Consider the following 8,351-nt stretch of genomic DNA (forward strand, 5'->3'; position numbering starts at 1 on the left):
AAATTCCCCATTTTTGTTTTGAAAAACTATATTATTTTCAGTGAAACTTATCATTTATAGGCAAATGTGATTTTTATTTAGATGTGATTTATTTATTTAAAGTCTAGGCAAAAAGTGATTTGACACTTATACACTTTTTGCCTAGACTTTCAATTTCCTTTCAATTATTATTATTATTTTTTTATGAAACCTTTGTATTTTACACTTTGTTATTCTTTATTCTTACTGTCTTCCTTAAAACTTAAAGCTTGCTAGCATTTAAACCCAAGACAGTTGATGTTTCATCTTAAATAATATTACAAAGGAAACAGAATAACAAAATATAAAATACAAATGTTTAAGAAAAAACTAATTAAAAAGAAGTTGAGTTCAGTTTTACTGAAAATAATATAGTTTTTCAAAATAAATTATAGAGTCTTTCTTTTTGAAAAACAGTTGACTAAAATGACATAGTAGTCCACATGAATGTCATGTAAAACGTATACTTTGTGAATGTTGTTTTAAATATTCATGAGCATGTTATGAATGTGTTATGCAGACACCCTTCAAAGAAAGTGTTGCCGGGCTTTTCGTGCACCAGTTTATACATCAGCTTGGAGCAACCAGCCAAAATGCTATGAGAATTCTCCTGACTCGCCCAATCACCCATATGGTCAGGCTAGGGGTCGGTAACATGTGGCTCTGGAGCTGCATGAGGCTCTTTTACTGTCCTGTTTCGGCTCCACAGCTGAATCAGATTTGTGTGGGTAAAAATAAAATAATCCTCCTTTACAGTAAAATAAAGCTCTGCTGATCGTTCAACACAGTTTAACAGTAAATGGTCTTAAACACTGGAGTTAATGTAGAACTGCTAATTCACCCTTTAACCCTGAAGATCAGCGCAGACTGCTGGTCACCATAGCAACACAGATAACAGTCTCACCTAGCTAGTAGCTACGAAATGGCAAAGAGAGAGATTTAAGACAAACATTGATAATTTAGAGACTAATGGACTTATTTGTGTTTATAATCACTCCAGCTGGTTTCCTGATACGTTTAATCTGCAACTGACAAACACTAAAAAGTCGTGAGGCTGAAGTCAGTTTCTCGTTCTCCAGCTTCTTGTTCAAATTTTCCCATTCCACCTTAAATGGTGCAGCAGTTACATTAATTTAAGGCGGAACGGTAAAATTCGAACCAGAAGCTGGAAAATGAGAAGCAACTTCAGCCTCATAAAAAGTCGAACGCTGAGAGTCATTTTATAAGAATCTGTTTCACTTTTGAGGAAAAGTTTCCTGCTGGAGATGCGAGAAAAGTGGCTACAGCTGAGCTGAAGCTTAAAGCAGAGTTTTTTATCCCATACTAGTACATTAGCACAAGCTGAGACATATTTACATCGAAGATGATGTTGAGTTCAAATATCAACAATCGTTCTTCAGAATCGTATAGTGAGCCTTTAAGGGGAAATAAAGAAAACAGGCCTATCCTGCTGCAGTTATTTCATAGCAGGCGATGAACTGAATTTATTTGACACTTTCATTTGTTTATTCAAGATGTTTTTAGAGTTTAAAGTGAAATAAAAATAGCTATTATATGTCTGCAGTTCAATTAGGCCACAATTCGAATCTTGCATCATACGCAGCTGTCTTTGATTGATTTTTTTCTTTCATCGATTTTTTAAATGCTGATTCTGTTGCATTTGACTATGTTAATGTGGTCAAAATCATCACCGAAACTGACCAATGACTGCCAGGTAGCATATATGGAAAAAAAAGGAAGGAATGGTTGAATCTTCATGTTGAGCAGCATCGCAGCACCAAAATAGCCCTGTGGAACAAACTGCTTTGGTCAATCCCTTAACAATCCAGGTTTATTTCATACAAAGCCTTATTATTCAGTAACTACAGGGACTTCAATGCAAACTAATGGAGCTATTCATAGGTTATAGAAGTGTGTAATAAATCTTTGGGCCTGCCTGCAGGCCTATGGCTTGTCAAGAGGTTCAACTGGATGGTAACTTGTTGGCGAGTTGTTGTGGCTGTAAAATATTTCGGAAAAATCTGCTTTTGGCATAGCGGTGCAACACGCTGTGCCAAGGAGGCGCCGTGGCTGCCAGAAAAACATGCTCCTGTCTGTCGGTAAAAGCCAAGTTAATACAGTACTGTAAATAAAAAAAAACACCTGCCTAATTTGATTTACTACAATCAATCAGCTCCAGCCCTTTACACGGTAGCATGCCTCTGTTCACTTAGTCATTTGTTCCCAATCAGTTTGTCACCATGCATACTTGTTAGCATACTTGCTAGAGTGGCTGCACTTTAGCATTTTTATGGGTTCCTTTTGGACGAATGAGCTCCACAAGCCTGCACTCGTTGCCCTGTTGTGCTATTAAACGTACGTTGGTGTAAAAATCTACAGGCACGCAGATAGAGGGGCTACAGTGAGGTTTAAGCCAGATGTTCTCAAAGCTCCAACACATTCCCCACCTAAGCACAGCAGCAGATGTTTATCCGTGATGGTCAATCCATTTAAGTGGTTGAATCCATGGGTTAATGACCTTTAGACCGTTCCAAACAGTCTTATAAATAGTCTGGCAATGCACTGGCCATTCAGTCGCCTGTGTGAGCGTTTTACAGTGCCCTATTTCATTAGAGATAAACAGCTAACGGCCTATTCAGGAGCTAAACAGTTGATTTGTTTTTGTGCTTTTTTAGAACCGCGTGCGTCAGATATTTCATATTTAAAAATTCAAGCTTACATGAGCTTCGTTTTGTCTTGGTGGTTCAGTTCTGGCCGCTAATGGGTTGACTTTTACTGATAAATGTCAGAGCATCTGCTGGTGGCATTTAAATTGTCCTCTCATTTGTTTGAGTGCTTTAAAATCGAGTTGATGTAAATCAGCGCTGAGCTCCATTAAGGACTGTTAAAAAACAGTTCCAATAAAATTGAGAACTTCGCTTAAAACTTTCTTTCGTGGTGCCTTTTCTCTCATCCTACCACACGGTCCTATAGTACATTCTTAAAAAGATGGTTCTTCAAGGGTAGGTAAAGACAGTGGTTCTATGTGGAACTGTGAACACTCAAAGAACCATTTGCATGGTGAAATGGTTTGTCAGATCGATGGAGAAGGCATTGTTTAAGGTTCTACATAGAATTATGACCACTCAAAGAACCACATGCATGGTCAAATCGTTCTTCAGATTGCTGGAAAATGTGCCATACATGGTTCTACAAAGTATGCATACGGTTTTCGTGTGTTTCGAGTGTTCGCGGTTCTATTTAGAACCCTATGCAATGCATTGTCCGTTGATCTAAAAAAACATTTCACCATGCAAAGAACCATTTCAGCAGGTAAATCATTCCTTGTATGGTGAAATGTTTTTTTCAGATCGATGAAGAATGTGTTCTATAAGGTTCTATGTAGGACATTTTTGAAAACGGTTCTCTGTAGCACTAAAAAAGTCTGCTATTGTCATGTCAAGCTTGTAACAATAGATGAACCCTTCTATTTTTGATGCTATGTAAAACCAATGGTTCTTCAGAGAGATGGAAAGTGTGTTGTATAGAGTTCTATATGGAACATTTTTAAAAAGGGTTCTATATTGCATCAAAAGGGGTTCTGCTATTGTTATGATGTCAAGCTTGTAACAATAGAAAAAGCTTTCTATTTTTGGTGCTGTATGGAACCATATACAACAATTGATCAATCTGAAAAACCATTTTACCAAGCAAGGAACCCATGCATATGGTTCTTTGAGTGTACATCGTTTCATATAGAACCCTATACAACACGTTCTCCATCAATCTGAAGGACCGTTTCACCATGCAAAAAAAACATTTAGGCATGCAAAAGGTACCTTGCATGGTGAAATGGTTCTTAATATTAGTGTCGTATATGGTTCTATGTAACACCAAAAACAGAAGGGTTCTACTATTGTTACAAGCTTGACACTGAATCAATAGAAGAACGCTTTCGTTTTTTTGGTTCTATCTAGAACCATATATGACACACTCTCCATAAGAAGAACCATTTCACCAAGCAAAGAACCATTTAAGCATGTAATTCATCCCTTGCATGGTGAAACGGTTTTCGGAATGATGGAGAATGTGTTGTATGGGGTTCTATGAAAAGGGTTCTATGTAGCACCAAAAAGGTTCTGCTATTGTTACGACGTCAAGCTTGTAACAATAGATGAACCCTTCTATTTTTGATGCCACGTAGAACCACATACGACACATCCTCCATCAACCTGAAAAACTATTTTTCCATGCAAGGAACCCCATGCATATGGTTCTTTGAGTATTCATGGTTCTATATAGAACCCTATACAACGCATTCTCCATCAATCTGAATAACCATTTCACCATGCAAAGAACCATCACATGGTCAAATGGTTCTTCAGATTGATGTCGTAAATGATTCTACGTAGCACCAAAAACAGAAGGGTTCTTCTATTGTTACAAGCTTGACACTGAATCAATAGAAGAACCCTTCTATTTTTGGTGCTGTGTAGAACCATACACGATGCATTCTCCATCAATCTGAATAAGCATTTCATCATGCAAAGAACCCACGCATATGATTCTTTGAGGGGTCATGATTCTATTCAGAACCACTGTCTTGACTAAAGAACCCTTGAAGAGCCATCTAGGTTTACTGTTTTGCAGAAATGCTTCTAATTCCGGAAGCTGATGGTACATCACAAAAATGCAAGCACAACGTTCTCGAATGGAAGGAGGGAACAAATGATACGATCACAAACGGGTCTGACGGGCCACTGGAAGCCAGCAGATGTAAACAAAGCGCGGCTGGCAACCGTTTTAATGAACGTACAAATTAAATCTCTCGTATTTAATGCACAACAACTGCGCCCCATCTGTCTTCTTCAAGCGGCTCCGTCGTCCAAGAATATTTCTCCGCTTATTCGGCTGCTCGGCAGGTCAAGGCCAAGACCGCATTCCTCAGATTCTGCTTTCAGGAGAACTTCACCCACAAACGATAGCGGTACTAATAATGCTGATAATGACCGCATGACTAGTTGGCTAGCGACAACGCTAGCTAGTTCCCACATGCCTTGGTTCACGGTTAGCATTTTCTGGCTGAAGTGGTTCTCTGACTCTGGCTCAGCTCTTTGGGCAGTAATTGTTGTGCTCTGGATTTCCTGTGTGGTGTTTCATAACAATTTTGCCTTTGACCTGAATCCAAGAGGTCTGAAGGCTAAACGCTGACGAGAGACACTCCATGTTAGATAAAGGTCCTTCCAGACCGAAGCGCACACACACACACACACACACACACACACACACACACACAGCTCATGAGACCAACTGAACAGGCCTGCAGCCCAACACACTGTCAGCTGGGAGGTCCACTGGATCACTGTTTCTGTGTAGTGGACGATGCATGTTGGAGGATCCCTTCGAACTTAACCCCTTATAATCCCAGTCTTATCACATACTGAGGCAGGGTGTCAACCTCAACCAGTAAAAGGGCCGTATTAAAAAGTCGTTTTAATTAATGTTGGTGCTGTAACCCAAACCGGCCCTCGTTTATTCAAAATACGCAAAAACTTCAACAGTAAAATACAGATAAGTGTAGCAGACCTTGAAATAGTACATGGACACCTGAAATATTCTAAATTTAAGTGTCCTCAGGTGCCTTTTAAACCTACCTACTTGCTTAAACTAAACACCTGGCATCCCTTTAAGTTCATTAAGACTTGTGCTCAGTTTCTGAGCTGCTGAGCTGAGGTTAAGTGTTCATGTTGGCTGAACTGCAGTTGGTGTGTTTGATGATGTAACTGGTGTGGAACTGTGTAGAATTGAGGTGTAACCACTGTCCCATAGACTGTTGTTGTTGGGGTAGGAGAGTCAGAGCACGTTATGTTGCAGTGCATGCTGGGGACTGTAGTGCTGCACATTGTGGAACAGGTTAATATTAACAGAGAATTTAAATACTTCGGATTGTGTGTCGGGCCTGATCTGACCCGCCGGCCTTGTGTTTGACACATTGGCACTAAGCCCTATTATTCAGTAACTACAGGGACTTCAGTGCAAACTGGCTGAGCCGTTGTCAGGTTACAGGAGTGTGTAATAAAGCTGTGGGCCTGCCGGTGGGCCCTGACCATTTACTGGGTTAGCTGAAATAAGATGAAAGTAGATTGAAATTACTTTGTGAAACTTGGATATTTAGGGTTTTTAATGACGTATTTTATGTGCTCCTAGCGCTGAGGCAGGTTATGTTGGACTAAAATGAACATTTTAATCCAGTCTTTTTCAGATTCCTTGTCCAGGTGTCTTGTCTTAAAAGACACGTTTGTACAGTCATATGCAAGTTTGGGCACCACATGCTTTTTTACATTTTACAGAAAAAAATAAGTCACTTAAACTGATCTCGAATGGATCAAAACTCTCCAGCTAAAGCTACAGCCTGAGACTAGAGGCTTATTATTCAGCAACTGCTGTGAAGTGCTATGAATTATTCAGTAACTATTATGAATTACACAGTATCCACTATCAATTATTCAGTATCTACCACAAATTGTTCAGTATTTACTACAGATTATTCAGTAACTACTATGAATTATTCAGTATTTACTACAGATTATTCAGTGACTACTATGAATTATTCAGTATTTACTACAGATTATTCAGTAACTACTATGAATTATTTAGGATTTACTACAGATTATTCAGTGACTACTATGAATTATTCAGTATTTACTACAGAATATTCAGTGACTACTTTGAATTATTCAGTATTTACTACAGATTATTCAGTGACTACTATGAATTATTCAGTGACTACTATGAATTATTCAGTATTTACTACAGATTATTCAGTAACTACTATGAATTATTCAGTATTCACTACAGATTATTCAGTGACTACTATGAATTATTCAGTATTCACTACAGAATATTCAGTGACTACTATGAATTATTCAGTATTCACTACAGATTATTCAGTGACTACTATGAATTATTCAGTATTAACTACAGATTATTCAGTGACTACTATGAATTATTCAGTATTAACTACAGATTATTCAGTGACTACTATGAATTATTCAGTATTCACTACAGATTATTCAGTGACTACTATGGATTATTCAGTATTTACTACAGATTATTCAGTGACTACTATGAATTATTCAGTATTTACTACAGATTATTCAGTGACTACTATGAATTATTCAGTATTTACTACAGATTATTCAGTAACTACTATGAATTATTCAGTATTTACTACAGATTATTCAGAAACTACTATGAATTCAGTATTTACTACAGATTATTCAGTGACTACTATGAATTATTCAGTAACCAATAAAATTATGCCAATGCTAAGAATTATACAGTAACTACTATAAACTATTCAATATCTATTACGCAATGTTCAGTAACAACTATACATTAATCGTTAACTAACAAATTACATAAATTTAAACCACTTCAGATTATTAGTTATTAATTACTGTTAATTATTCTGCAGCTACTATAAATTATTATGCAGGGAGAAAAACAACTGAATAAATTACCAGCCAATTCAAAAACAAAAAACCGGTAAGCATCAGCAGCAAAATCATCATTAACCTCTTAGACTTCAGGCTTATTATTCAGTACCTACTCTGAATTATTCAGTATTTATTATTAATTATTTAGTATTCATTATTAATTATTTGGTACCTAGTATGAATTATTCTTTTTAATTCAGCATCTACTATGTAACATTTGGTATTGATTATTCAGTATCTACTATTAATTGTTTAACGTCTACTCTGAATTAGCATCAGGTTTGAGATTAAAGTTGCCAATAGAGTACGTCAGCATTTATTATTAATTATTCAGTACCTGCACTGAATAAGTCAGTATGTATTATTAATTATTCAGTACCTACTCTGAGTTATTCAGTACCTACTGTTAAGTATTCATTACCTACTCTGAATTATTCAGTAACTACTATTAGTTATTCAGTATCTACTCTGAATTACTCAGTAACTAATATTTATTACTCAGTACCTACTATTAATTATTCAGTATTTATCATTAACTATTCAGTACCTAGTATGAATTATTCTATTTAATTCAGCATCTACTATGTAATTTTTAGTATTTATTATCGATTATTCAGTATCTGCTACTATTTGTTTAACGTCTACTGTGAATCAGAATCAGGTGTGAGATTAAAGTTGCCAACTGAGTGAATGAGTGTCGGGTTTTAGAATAAAAGTGAATTTAATGAATATTTAGTTGAACGTAGGTTAAGGGTAAGATGAGCTACTATAGAGGACCGTCTAGAAGTGCTGAATAAATTGGGAATGTAATGAGTGAAGGTCCTCCAGTTAATGGAAATGACCCCTGAGTCGCGG

This window comes from Colossoma macropomum, unplaced genomic scaffold, assembly GCF_904425465.1.
Source record: "Colossoma macropomum unplaced genomic scaffold, Colossoma_macropomum, whole genome shotgun sequence".
Lineage (NCBI taxonomy): Eukaryota > Metazoa > Chordata > Actinopteri > Characiformes > Serrasalmidae > Colossoma > Colossoma macropomum.